This window comes from Heloderma suspectum, chromosome 1 (genome assembly GCF_057233095.1).
Source record: "Heloderma suspectum isolate Gila_16-S chromosome 1, 16-S_ref, whole genome shotgun sequence".
In the NCBI taxonomy this organism is placed as follows: domain Eukaryota; kingdom Metazoa; phylum Chordata; class Lepidosauria; order Squamata; family Helodermatidae; genus Heloderma; species Heloderma suspectum.
The window spans coordinates 351,036,222-351,051,340 of record NC_139458.1 but is presented as its reverse complement, the minus strand read 5'-3'; the positions used below and the strand labels follow the sequence as shown (position 1 = coordinate 351,051,340).

Below are 15,119 nucleotides of genomic sequence, written 5' to 3'. Positions count from 1 at the left end.
AGTGAACAGCGACGGCTCTTTACAGCCCCTGACTATGCAATAAGCCAAGCATTCTCCAACCCCTTTCATGGTAATCACTTGGAATTCTAATGGAAGGAGGAGATATGGGAATGGCAACTTAATGTGTTTTGGCTACAGGCAACAACTTCTAGATGTAGTTACTACAGCTTAACGTGTATTATGTAGCAGATATTATGATGCAGTCACTTTGCTGTAATTAAACAGGTGCCTGGATGGGAGACCACCTGGAAACCTATGTACACCACCTTGAATTGTATGATGGATATACATGAACTAAAATAAATATTTCCTTCCCCAGCTGAGTGCACTTTTTTCTCTTTTGACAAAGGTCAAAATCTTTATCTTTTCATAAAGGTTTGGGGGACAGGGAACATAGCCTAGACTCTAGGATCTCCAAGTAGGGTAGTGTGAATTTAGTCTTTCTCACACACATACAACCTTTATGCACATGCTGTGCAATGATGCAACATCTGTATAATAGAAATACGCACTATGGGAAGAGTGCCTGAGTTCATTTGCACAGCTGCTTTTTGCAAGAGAGGTCTTGCTGGTACTCCCTGCTTGGGGCAGCTTCTGCTCTGGGTTATGTGCAGATACTTTTCAGGTCCAGAGAACATTAGTAAAAAGAGGGTAGAAGCCAAGACATGCCTGTACTCCACCCAAACCCAGGCCTTCAGCAGCTGGTTAACAAACCTGCAGTTAATCACTTTACATTGCTATGGCCAAATGTTTCTGATCCGGATGTACTATTCATTATCCATTTCATCAGTTTAGAACCCAATTTGGTTCCTTAAATGAATATGGACTTCTACCAAACAACAAAAGTCACACAGTTTTTAAAAAGTGACAGAATGGTATTTCTTCCAAAAATAATGGATTTGTTTTGAATCTTTCTTTCCAATTTCCACAATGGAACTTTATTTGGATTGATGTTTCCCAGGCCATGAGCTAATGTGGTGGCAAGCACAAATTATTTTCCTAGCTCCTAAAATTAGCTTGATCTTATTAAATATATTAAGAAAAATCTTGTTAAAATGTTCCTCAAAAATAATAAAGGCAATCTCTCTGCACTAGGTTAATTTTAACAAATTATAAATATGAACGCTTTGCATTTTAAGATGCTGGAACTAGCCGTACTACAGAGTTATAACTGGAACACAGCTCTTTTTCTAGGATTAAACACCCTTCCCCCACTGCAAGCAGAGAGACCCTAAGTATTATTATTTATTACATTTCTATACTGCCCCATACCCGAAGCTCTCTAGGCAGTTTACAAAGGTTAACACATTAAAAGTACAATATGCAAAATTTAAAATATAAAAAACACATAGACAGTACACACAAAGATAGCATATATCTAAAAACAACTTTGAGCAATCAGCCAAACCATAAAACAAATCCAGAATCAATTAAAAACTCATCACATGCTGCCAAATGCCTGGGAAAAGAGAAAAGTCTTGACCTGGCACCGAAAAGATAACCATGTTGGTGCCAGGCGGACCACATCAAGGAAGTAATTCTACATCCCTTGTTGCTGACCTCCAAAACTCCTTTGAAGTAGGCACCTGGATGAGGACCTTAGATGCTGAGCATAGCGTACGGGTATGTTTGAGCTGGGAAAGGCTCAAACATCAGGTATTGTGGTCCAAAGCCGTGTAAGGCTTCATAGGTTAAAGTCAGAACCCTGAATCAGGCTTGGAAACATACAGGCAGCCAATGCAAGCAGGTCAGAGTAGGTCTTATGTGTGTGGACCTTCTGGTCTCCATTATCAATCTGGCTACCACATTTTGCATGAGCTTCTGAACCATCTTCAAAGGCAGCCCATGTACAGCACATTGCAGTAATCTAACTTGGAAGTTACCAGATCATAGACAAATGAAGCCAGGTTATCCCTGTCCAGATAGGGGCACAGTTGGGCCACCAGCCGAAGTTGGTAGAAGGCACTCCGTGCCACTGAGGCCACCTGAACCTCAAATGACAAGGATGTTTGTAGGAGAATCCCCAAGCTACGAACCTGCTCCTTCAGGGGGAGTAAAACCCCATTCAGAACAGGTTGAACATCCTCTTTCCGGTCAAAAGAACCACCTACTAACAGCATCTCAGTCTTGTCTGGATTGAGTTTCTGTTTGTTAGCCCTTATCCAGTCCATTGTCACAGCCAGGCACCTATTTAGTACATCCACAGCCTCACCTGATGAAGATGAAAACGAGAAATAGAGCTGCATGTCATCAGTACACTGAGGACAACACACTCCAAATCTCCAGATGACCGCACTCAATGGTTTCATGTAGATGTTGAACAGCAAGGGGGACAAAACAGACCCCTGCAGAACCCCAAACTGGAGAATCCACAGGGCTGAACAATGTTCCCCAAGCACCACTTTCTGGAGCTGACCAAGTAGGAGTGAAACCACTGAAATGCAGTGCCTCCCACTTCCAGCTCAGACACTTGTCCAAGAAGGATACCATGGTTGATGGTATCGAAAGCCGCAGAGATCAAGGAGAATCAACAAGGTCACACTCCTCCTGTCTTTCTCCCATCATAGGTCATCATACAGGGCAACCAAGGCTATTTCTGTGCCAAAACCAGGCCTGAACCCTGACTGAAATGGATCCAGATACTCAGTCTCATCCAAGACTGTCTGGAGCTGGCTCGCAACCACCTGCTCAAGGACCTTGCCCAGGAATGGAACATTTGCCATCAGCCTGTAATTATTAAGTTTTCTGGGTCCAGGGAGGATTTCTTCAGGAGTGGTCTCAGTACTGCCTCTTTCAGGCAGCCCAGGACCACTCCTTCTCACAGAGAGGCATTAATCACTTCCCTGGCCCAGCCAGCTGTTCCCTCCCTGCTAGTTTTTATTAGCTAAGAAGGGAAAGGATTCAATATTGATGTGGTTGCATGAACCTGTCCAAGCACTTTGTCCACATCCTCAAGCTGTACCAACTGAAACTCATCCAAGAAAACTGAACAAGGCTGTATTCTGGATACCTCACCTGATTCACCTGCTGAAATAAGGTGAATACCATAAGGTACCATATAGTACCATATAGTACACCTTTAAGGTACCATATAGTACACCTATATGGTACCTTAAAATCAAGTTTAAAACTAGCTTGTTCACTATATTATTTATTTACAAGCATCTTCATGTTTTAAGGTTATTGCCTTTTTATTCTGGTTGTGAATGACACAGACATTTCACACATCTGAAAATGTGTAATGTCTGCAAATCTAAGTGTAGTCACACAGTAATGTATGCACATATCGAGATAAGCACCACTGATTTTAATGAATCAAAGACATGTGCCAGATATCAGTGTATTGTTTCTACACAGAACCTTTGCCCTTGTGACATCACCATTCTCAATTTCCTTGAGAATCAAACCATATGCTATGGAATCAGTACTAGGATCTGCTGCTCCCCAAGTTGACTTTGCTTGTTCATCCATGCTGCCTTTCAACTCCTTCTCAGGGTACATGAATTGCCTAATGTGTCTAATGTTTAAAGCTAACCCACTTTTATAACAACACTCTTTAATTCTTTTCCCACCTTCAAATCCAGGTGACAAGAACTGCAAGAGAATATTCAATGGAATTTATTTGCTACCACATCAAAGTTGCAGAAAAATCTCTTCACCTATTTCCAACTTTTGACTGTTTTTTCAGATAAGCAGAAGACTCATCTACTTGGCTTGACTTTGCTTAAACGTGAAGTAAAACAAATTGAAGTTTGTGTTTGTCATAATCCTAAAAAAATGTCAATTTCATGTTAAAATCTGTTAGTAGAAACAAATTGTCTGATTTGTGGGGGTGAGGGAACACACTATTTTAGCTCTAAAATGAAGTCAAAATGTTCATGGAAAGCATGCAAAATACTCTTCCTTTCTAAAGAGTAGCAAAGAGTAGCTGACAAAATCACAACTGAAAAACTGGGTAGAGCAGGGATGGGAAACCCATAGGCCAGATTTGACTTGTGGAGGGGCTGCCAAGGCTCCTCTCTCTCCCCAAAGCCCCGCACTCTCAGAGAAGGGCAAGGGGGATAGGCAGGATGGCTCCATGAAGAGCTGTTGTCTCAAGACAAGAAGCAACTCCCTAAGGCTCTACTCACCACGCTGCTGGCATGCAGCCCCCAACATCCTTCTGGGTGCCAATGTGGCCCTTGGTGCAAAGAAAGGTTCCCTGCCCCTGCTGTAGAGGCAGGATACTATGCGGAAGTGGATACGGGGTATCACCAACTCCGGGTGATTCTACATGAGGCTTTTGCCATGCAATCACCCTGCCTCATTCATGGAATGTTAGGGAGGGTTGAAACATTGTCATCTTCAACTAACAACTGTCCTGTGTTTTCCCACCACTTCTTGCATTTTTTTTCTTTCCCCCAAAAATATTTTAAGGAAGATGGAATAGCTATATTTATTCATTTATTTATTTATTTCATTCCTATACCGCCCAATAGCCGAAGCTCTCTGGGCAGTTCACAAAAATTAAAACCAAACACACAATAAAACAATTTAAAATATATAGAACATTAAAACCACAATATAACAATACAACCACAATAAAATCTAGCAGCAGTGCAGGAGTTTAAAATACAGATTTAAAACAGCAAAGATAAAAATTTAGAAAGCTAAAATGCCTGGGAAAATAAAAAGGTCTTCACCTGGCGCCGAAAGGAATACAATGTAGGCGCCAGGCGAACCTCACTAGGGAGCTCATTCCAGAGCCAGGGTGCCACAGCAGAAAAAGCCCTCCTCCTAGTAGCCACCCGCCTCCAAAAGCTAAACAATGTCTTTTAATTGGTAGCACTAGGAACCCTCCATCTGGACACCCTCTCCCAAACTTGTGCAAATGACCATCTTTAAAGGTTCAGATTACAGATTTAAAATGTTTTCTTTGCAAGGCATAGGAGGAAAAGGAGAAAGGGGAGGATTAGATGGAAGAATCTCAGGGGGTAAGAAAAAGAAGTCATGTAAGAGAGAGAAAAAACTGTGGAAGCTGACCATGGAATTCCCTCCCATCCCTCTTCAAAAGTCTGAGTCTTTGGCAGATGTTGCCAGGATGCCTATAGGTCAACTTTTGTCAATGAAGAGGGTTATCAGTTTTCTGTTTAAAATAAAAAATGAAGTTTCCCAGGGTATTAGACTCTTCAGATGCTGGATTCTAGCCTTGCTTGGTGAATTCCCATATGTGCAAGACACCTAGTGCTGCTTATAACTTAATCAGAAGGGTCCAAGCTGAGTGGTTGAACACATGCTTTGCATACAAAAAATTCCAGCTTTAATCCTTGCAATCTCTAGTTAAAAGATCTCATATGTCAGGACTAGGAAAATCCTAGAGAGCTATTGCCAATCACAGCAGATGGCATTGGGTTAGACGGACGAATTGTGGTTAGATGGACTCAATATAAGGCAGTTTTATATGTTTACTTAAACCTCTAAAGGAAGTTCAATATGGTGTTTGCATTTTATGTCAAAAGGAAACTCCTTTGTTTTTTGTTCAGTTGTAGCAACCTACAAAACTCTATGGGGCATGGCTCAGTTCTCTCTTACCTGAGAGTCCTACTGCAGTAAATTGAAAATGTCTTCATTGAGCATTTGCAACAAGGAAGAATACATTTTGCCCAGCATTTGTGTATCCAGGTTATCCTAGTCTTAGAGTACCATGCACCAAAAAGGAGCAAACCTAGTATTTAAAACATGTACATGCTAGATGTTCCAATTATAGGGTCTGCATGCCAGCAGAAACATTAGTCACTTGCTTAGTAACAAGCCAAAATGAAAAAGTTTTAAATTTGGTTTTCATACAATATCATTTACTTTTATAACTAGATTTTTTTTCAAAAGGTTTCTTTCCTTAAGACAAAGTTGTGCACAGCATTTAAATATACCACTCTTCCTATATATAGACTTGGGTGTACTAAAATAGCAACGCTCAAGCCCATGGGTGGAAACCTAAGAGTAAACAGAAGCAGTTTAGAAACCTTCTATGAATGGTATGATAAGAACAACTTGGTGGAGGAAAACTCGTGCTGAGTCTGACCGAACACAGGTAAGAGCTCACTATCGAACCTACTCTGTGGTGGTGAGGGTGGCAAAGAGACAGTTCTTTGTCACCAGCATTGCATCTTCTCAGTGTCGTCCAGTGGAGCTTTTCCAAGTGGTTTGCAGCTTGTTACATTCTAAGCCAGGGAGGTAGACTGTGGAACCCTCGGTTGCACGCTGTCATGAGTTTGCACGGCACTTTGAAGATGAAGTCGCTCAGATCCGCCATGGATTGGACACCATGATTAATGCAGTTCCATTGGTAGAGGCGTTCAGAGCACTGTCTGGTCCAGTTCTATTGGATAAGTTTCAGTTATTGAGGCCTGAGGATGCAGACAAGGTGCTTGGCCAAGTCCGATCGACCACTTGTGTGCTTGACCCTTGCCCTTCATGGCTTATTAAATCAAATAAGGAGGGGATGTTCGGCTGGGTCCAGGAGGTTGTAAATTCCTCCTTGAGAGAGGGAGTGGTTCCGGCTACTTTAAAAGAGGCGGTAATCAGACCACTTCTGAAAAAGCCTAACCTGGACCCGGAGGATGTTCACAGTTATAGGCCAGTGGCCAACATCCCCTTCTTGGGCAATGTGCTTGAGTGGGTGGCTGCAGGACAGCTCCAGGCACTCTTAAATAAAACGGATTATCTAGATCCATTTCAATCGGGCTTCAGGCCTGGTTTTGGTATGGAAACTGCCTTGGTCGCCCTGTGGGATGACCTCTGCCAGGAGAGGAATGCGAGAGTGTGACCCTGTTGATTCTCCTGGACCTCTCAGCAGCTTTCGATACCATCAACCATGGTATCCTTCTGGATAGGTTGTCTGGGTTGGGAGTTGGAGGCACTGCACTGCAGTGGTTCCACTCCTACTTGGATGGCCAACTCCAGAAGGTGGTGCTGGGGGATTATTACTCTGTGCCATGGCAATTATGCCATGGGGTTCCACAGGACTCTGTTTTATCCCCCATGCTATTTAACCTCTACATGAAACCACTGGGGGAGGTTATCCGGAGGTGTAGGCTGACGTGCCATCAATATGCAGATGACACCCAGCTCTACCTCTCTTTCTCATCAAAACCAGCTGAGGCAGTGGCTGTTCTGAATCAGTGCCTGGGCATTGTAATGGACTGGATGAGGGCCAATAAACTGAAACTCAATCCAGACAAGATGGAGGTACCATTAGTGGGTGGTTTGTCTGCCTGGCTAGGTGATATTCAACCTGTTATGGAGGAGGTTGCACTCCCCGTAAAGCAGCGGTTCTCAACCTGTGGGTCGCGACCCCTTTGGGGGTCGAACAACCCTTTCACAGGGGTCGCCTAAGACCATCGGAAAACACATATTTCCAATGGTCTTAGGAACCGGGACACCGCTCCTCTATCCGTCTCCAGGTGGGTCCGCCAACATGCAGATACGCCCACATACGAGTACCCGGCGTGATGACATCATCGCGCCAACCCCATCACATACACCCCATACAAATACAGGTGTATGTGACAGGGTTGGTGCCATAATGTACTTATGCAGACCAGTCACACATGTGTAGAGAGCAGCTACTATGTAGAAAGCAGCTGCTGTGTTGAAAGCAGCTATTCTGTTAAAAGCAGTGACTATGTTGAAAGCAGCAGTACTGGAGGTAAAACGACACTTCATGAATTATAATTACTGGGTAAATGTAAAATCATGTACTGTAAAATCATCAACTACTGCAAAAAAAAAATCTGTACCATGGGAACTTAATCTGGATGCTGATTGGTCTTTTTATATTCAGCTGTGGTTGATGTGAATACTGCCCCCTTTTGATAGTAACACGTATGTAAAAACAACAACACAGAGAATGGTAAACATAGGAAACTTTAATGAACTGTATTGACTGAACTATGCCATGTATCATCTTTTGTATTATTAAAGCTATTGTTATATATTATTTTCATTAGCAAACCATCCCATGACAATGGATCGTGTAGAGAATAACGTTAAGAAAATAAAATATAGTGAGGATTTTTTACGGTATGGTTTTACCTCAATAATTGCAGCAGGAATTGAGAAACCGCAATGTGTTATTTGTTGTGAAGTTCTATCAGCCGAATCTATGAAGCCGAACAAACTAAAATGCCATTTTGATAGCAAGCATCCGAGCTTTGCTGGCAAGGATACCAACTATTTTAGAAGCAAAGCTAATGGACTCAAGAAAGCCAGACTTGAACTGGTGGCAAGTACCACAAACAAAACGTAGCAGCTGTTGAAGCTTCATATTTGGTGGCACTCAGAATCGCCAGAGCTATGAAACCTCACACCATTGCTGAGGATTTACTGTTGCCAGAGGCCAAAGACATTGTTCGAGTTATGATCGGAGACGAATTTGTTACGAAATTGAGTGCAATTTCCTTATCTAATGACACTGTCCACAGAAGAATAGATGACATGTCTGCTGATATTCTTGATCAGGTAATCCAGGAAATTAAATCTGCTCCACTTCCAATATTTAGTATCCAGCTTGATGAATCTACAGACGTTGCAGACTGTTCACAGTTACTGGTTTACGTGAGGTATATTAATGATGGCGACTTTAAAGATGAGTTTCTTTTTTGCAAATCTCTTGAAACGACAACTACTGCACATGATGTATTTGACACAGTTGGTTCATTTCTGAAAGAGCATAAGATCTCTTGGGAAAAGGTTTGTGGTGTTTGCACAGATGGTGCTCCAGCTATGCTAGGATGTCGATCTGGATTTCAACGTTTGGTACTGAATGAGTCACCAAAAGTCATCAGAACTCACTGTATGATGCATCAGCAAATATAAGCAATGAAGACGCTGCCACAAGAGTTACAAGAAGTAATGAAAAGCATCGTAAGTTCTGTCAATTTTGTAAAGGCGAGCACTTTAAACAGTCGACTGTTTTCGCAACTGTGCAACGAGTTGGATGCGCCGAACAATGCTCTGCTATTTCACACTGAAGTGAGATGGCTGTCGAGAGGAAAAGTTTTAAAACATGTTTTTGAGCTTCGTGATGAACTCAAAACATTTTTTAATCAGAAAGCAAGATTGCAGTTCGAAGCACTTTTCAGCGATAAAAGTGAACTGCAGAAAATAGCTTACTTGGTTGACATCTTTGCCATCTTGAATGAGTTAAATTTATCACTGCAAGGACCAAATGCAACATGCCTCGATTTGTCTGAAAAGAGCCGATCATTCCAAATGAAACTTCAGCTTTGGCAAAAAAAAATTGGATGAAAATAAAATTTACATGTTGCCTACCTTATCTGCTTTCTTTGAGGAACATGATACTGAACCAGACAAAAAGATTACGATGATAATTTCTGTGAAAGAACACTTGCACATGCTTGCAGACGAAATTTCATCGTACTTTCCAAATCTACCTGACACCCCATTTGCACTTGCCAGAAGCCCATTCACAGTCAAAGTTGAAGATGTTCCTGAGACAGCACAAGAGGAGTTCATTGAACTTATTAACAGCGATGCAGCGAGAACTGGTTTCTCTACAATGCCAGTTACAAAATTCTGGATCAAGTGTTTGCAGTCATATCCTGTTCTGTCTGAGACTGTGTTGCGCCTTCTTCTTCCATTTCCAACAACATGTCTTTGTGAAACAGGGTTTTCCAGCTTGTTGGTTATCAAGTCTAAATACAGAAGTAGACTTGTTGTGGAAGATGATCTTCGTTGTGCTCTTGCAAAGACTGCCCCGAGAATTTCTGATCTGGTGAGAAAGAAGCAATCTCAACCTTCGCACTGACGTTGGCTTTTTACGCATACTGTCGCAAAATGTAGCAATGTAGTTTACTGTTGTTATTATATTAAGACTGTTACCCATGCTACACCATGCTTCAAGACAAAATTTCATTTATTTGTAATTAGAAATAAATATTTCACAATATATAATTACATATTGTTTTTGTGATTAATCACTATGCTTTAATTATGTTCAATTTGTAACAATGAAAATACATCCTGCATATCAGATATTTACATTACGATTCATAACAGTAGCAAAATTACAGTTATGAAGTAGCAACGAAAATAATTTTATGGTTGGGGGTCACCACAACATGAGGAACTGTATTAAAGGATCGCGGCATTAGGAAGGTTGAGAACCACTGCCATACAGGATCACGTTCGTAGTTTGGGGGTGCTCTTGGATCCACAACTGTCACTCGAGGCACAGGTGAACTCAGTGGCACAGAACACCTTTTATCAGCTTAGGCTGGTATACCAACTATGCCCTTATCTGGACAGAGATAGCCTAGCTACAGTTATCCATGCTCTGATAACTTCTTGTCTGGATTACTGCAATGCGTTATACGTGGGGCTGCCTTTGAAAACAGTCCAGAAACTTCAGCTGGTCCAAAATAGGGCAGCAAGTTTGTTAAGAGGGACCGGCCAACGAGCTCCTATTACTCCAGTACCTTTCCAGCTGCACTGGCTGCCAGTCTATTTCTGGGCTCGATTCAAAGTGCTGGTATTTTAACATTCAAAGCCCTTAACAGCTCGGGGCCAGGTTAACTGAAAGATCGCCTCCTCCGATATGTGCCTGCCCAGACCTTAAGATCATCCTCAGCAGCCCTCCTCCATGAGCCCCTGCCAAAGGAAGTGAGGCAGGTGGCTACTAGGAGGAGGGCTTTTTCTGCTGTGGCAACCCGGCTGTGGAATGAGCTCCCTAGTGAGGTTCACCTGGCACCTACATTGTATTCTTTCCGGTGCCAGGTGAAGACTTTATTTTCCCAGGCATTTTAGCTCTTTAGACTTTTACTTTTGCTGTTTTAAATCTGTATTTTAAATCCTTGCACTGCTGCTAGGTTTTATTCTGGTTGTATTGTTATACTGTAGTTTTAATGTTTTATATATTTTGTATGGTTTTATTCTGTGCTCTTTGGTTTTAATTTTTGTGAACCGCCCAGAGAGCTTCGGCTATTGGGCGGTATAGAAATGACATAAATAAATAAATAAATTGGTTTGCATGAGGTTTGAAATATCAAGCCCTACAGGGAATTGCTCAGCATCCTGCTCTCTTCCATACATGCAGGATACAGGATTGCAGCCATTTTCCAATTCAAGCCTTCTCTTCATGAGACAAAGGGAAAATCCTACTAAAGAAAAAAATCACCTAAAGCCATTGATTTTAATGGAAGAAAAGCAAGCATGTGCTTAACTTGTGCAGTGTAATCACTGGGACTCATAATGTTTAACTCTGGACGGATCTCACTCAAAAGGTTTTTACTAGAATATGCCACATTGTCTGTGATTTTACTGCTTGGTTGCATTAGATTTGTTCTTGACTGAAGACATTAAAAAGTAACAATGCAGCTAATATGAAATAGCTCCTAACAGGCACTGGGTGGGTGGGGGGGGGGTTACTCAGTGCAAAGGGCACACATCATTTTGTAAGCGGGGAAAAATATCATTTAAAAAATCAGTTTACAAACACATAACAAGGATGGTTTGTAACCAGGTTTCTTGAGAGGCCAGCACGAGAACAATAAAAGGCTTTATAGGGTTCAGGCTCTGTCTATGACTAAGGAACATTAATTAGATGCTACATGGAAAATGCATTGGGGGTAGATCTGGGAGGAAAATGAAGTGGAAGGGAGAGAAGGTAATTGAAGGGGAATTTATTTGGGAGATTTGGTTTCACGGGCTTGAACCCTACTTCTGCTTTGTGGTGTTGGGAACATCATGTGTCCCTATATAGCCAAGCATTCTTTTCCCAACAGCAGCCAGCCAAATGCCTCTTGCAGCTTACAAGCAGTTAGAGGCATTTCAGAGGCAGTTACAGGTCCCTTGTAACCTGTAACTGCCTTTGAAAAGTTAGGCTTCATTTAGCTAACACAGCTGATAGGAAGGGGTACTAAAGGCAGAACTGGGGTGGAGCAGGTAGGAGAAGCTTTAGATGGGTGGAGACAAGGGAACGTGTGATAGGAGTGGCTTGGCTGGGCAAGTAGGGCTTGTAGCAGGCACGCACATGTGCACATATGGAGTTTGGAGGCACCAGCAGCCCCTGCAAATAAGATCATGAATTTAGCATCAGACATCTGATCAGGAAAAGAAAAGAACCTGGTTGATGCAGCATTAAAAACAAAGGCATTAACTTGCTTAAGAAGAGTAATTGCCCAGAATAACAGCTAATACCAATTTGGCTAAAAACCAGTATTGAACTAGAAAAGAACGTTAGCAAACTTTACTCAATCAGTAAAGAATACACAATTTCTTCCAACTTTGAGGAACGTGACAACAGCTGCAAATATTACTTTTGCCTGACAAGTTTCAGACACCTTTCCATATAAGGTGAAAAATGTACTAAAGCTGTTCATGCTTTACTGTTGCATCTTTCCCAGCCTGTTCATAACATTCAAGATGAAAACTATTCATCTCTATATACAAGCAGACCACAGTTACATATTTAATGAAAAAATTGGGGTGGGGGGAGAGCTCTAACTAGGACATCATCACACCACTTTTTGCCTTCTAATGTTGCATCAGCAGAACACACAACAACTCACTCACATTAAACCTTTGAGGTTTCAACTTTAATCCAGAATACAGTTGGACATTATCTTGCTGATACAGCACTGTGTTTCATATTCTGATAAGTAATATACCACAAGGAACCACAAATATATCAGAGAGGGAACATGAGGAAAGAGGTTAGTATACCCAGGAGCCCTAAGCATCACATATTACATCAAGTTATTAGTAATACTGCAGGCTAATCATCCATGTCTCCTTAACTAACACTGGAACTGAGGTGGAGTTCACATCTGGGTAGCACAAAATACCAGAACAGAGCAGGAAGTGATAGCAAGATCTGGCTTGTACGAAGTAGAGCTATCAGAGTAATTGGAAAGTAGTACACCAGGCTTTAAAAGATGGGCACAGAGCTGTAGGCTCCTGATTCTAGTCTCGGCAGCTCCTAACACTCTCTGCCTTGGGTCATCCACAAGTCACAGTGAACTTCTCCAAGAAAATCTTCCTGTTTTGTTTTTATTTATTCAGGGTGAATGAGGGAAGTCAAAGGCCCCCAACCTTACCAGTCAGTGGTCTCCTTCATCTCATAAATGTTCAGTTGATAATCTCATAACCTGATTTGTTCATGGGGTTATTGTCCTAAAGTAACTGATTATGTAAACAGGTGCCATAGCCTCAAAGTTTTGTGGATAGTTGGGGAAAGGAAAACAAAAACAAAAATATTGTATCTTTAGAACTATGCCCATCACATGCAAGTGTGTTGATAGTAAGGAAAAGAATTGATTTCTTAAACTAAAAAGAACTCACACCACCTTCACCATACCATAAGATTATGTCATCACCCATATTTAATATTTGGGTGAAATAATAATAGCTTAAGGCCAAGAACTACTCATAGGATTATATAGAGGTTCTACAAAAGTAATCACCTATTTAACAATTTAAGTGAAATACACAAGAAAGTTACTTATTGCAATTAATACCTATTGCAAAACAGTTAACATAATGCAGCTTCTTTACATGACAGTAGATTTGGAAAAGAAAATAAGTTTGATGAAGTCTAATTGTAATGCAGGTTTTAAGCTAACAGTTCCTTGGAATAAAAGAAAATGGTGAGAAAAATGTTAGGCGGATCACTATAATCCTAGTCATTTCTTTATACTGATAAAATAGGATCCGATGATAGCTTCACACATTGCCAGGCCCTGTAAAAAGATGTTCCTCTTGTACACATTTTCTTTCTCTTCACAGACTGTCCTCCAACAAGGGATATGATATTCTGTACTTGACAGTCACCTTTGTTCTAATGCTGCTGCTGAGTTTTACTATGTTGTTGTATTTTAGGGTTTTAAGTTTTGTTTTGTGAACCACCCATAGAGCTTTGGCTATTGGGCGCCACAGAAAATAGATACATACGCGCCCACCTGAAACATTTCAACAATCCACTGTTTCAATGTTTCACTCATTATGCAACTATTGTATATTTCAGAATGTTTAGTAATCCAGATTATAGAGTTCACAGATTTGGATTTGGTTAAAATATGAACTGAGCCAAAGATGAGTCAGGTAAGGTACAGAAGTCAAGTGTGTAACACTCCAGGGTAAAGTGAGAAGCAGTATTGTGCAAAGACCCTCTCCCACTATCCTTTTATTTATTTCTATTTATTTATATTAAAGTAAAAGCCACTCTTAGGGAGCTGTCTCAGTCATCAGACTCCAGTTTACAATCCCTTGCCTTCAAGGTGTAACTTTTTCCAGGCCTGATTCAGAGTGGCCTGAATTAACTTTGAATTAACATTCAAAATTAAATTAACATTCAAAGCTCTTAGCAGCTTGGGGCCAGGTTACCTGAAGGATCGCCTCCTCCCATATGTGCCTGCTCAGACCCTAAGATCATCCTCAGCAGTCCTCCTCCGTGAGGCCTTGCCAAAGGAAGTGAGGTGGGTGGCTACCAGGAAGAGGGCCTTTTCTGCTGTAGCACCCCGGCTGTGGAATGAGCTCCCTAGAGAGGATTGCCTGGAACCTATGTTGTACTCCTTCTGGCACCAGGTGAGGACCTTTTCATTCTCCCAGCATTTTAGCATTTTAGCTTCCCACTCTTTTAGCTCTGGTGTTTAAAGTCTGTATTTTGAATCTCTGAATCGCTGCTAGGTTTTATTCTGGTTGTACTCTTATATTGTGGTTTTAAGTTTTCATATTTTATATTGTTTTATACTGAGCTTTATGGTTTTAATTTTTGTGACCCACCCAGAGAGCGCCAGCTATTGGGCAGTATAGAAATGAAATGAATAAATAAATAACCTGACATTTTGGATGCCATACTTTTGGCATCCCACTCCCATCAGCACTAACCAGCATATGGTGAGGGAAGCTGGGATTTGTAGGCCAAAATATCTGGAGGACCACAAGTTGCCCACCCCTGTTCTAGACTGAGCTAAAAATAAAACAAAACCCAGAAGGACAAGCCTCCCTTCCTGCCCCAAATCAGACTGGGTTCCTATCACTTTAAGGCAATTCCTCAGAGCTGGGCTAAACCAGGTAAGTGTGTTCTCTCCAAGCAGTGTGATAGCTTTAAAACAATGTGA

General features: G+C 41.5%; 1 pseudogene; it reads left to right on the top strand.

The window, feature by feature from the left end:
- The first annotated feature begins 7,456 nt into the window (after positions 1-7,456).
- LOC146359670 (zinc finger BED domain-containing protein 5-like) lies at positions 7,457-9,808 on the top strand (annotated as a pseudogene).
- The last annotated feature ends 5,311 nt before the right edge of the window (positions 9,809-15,119 follow it).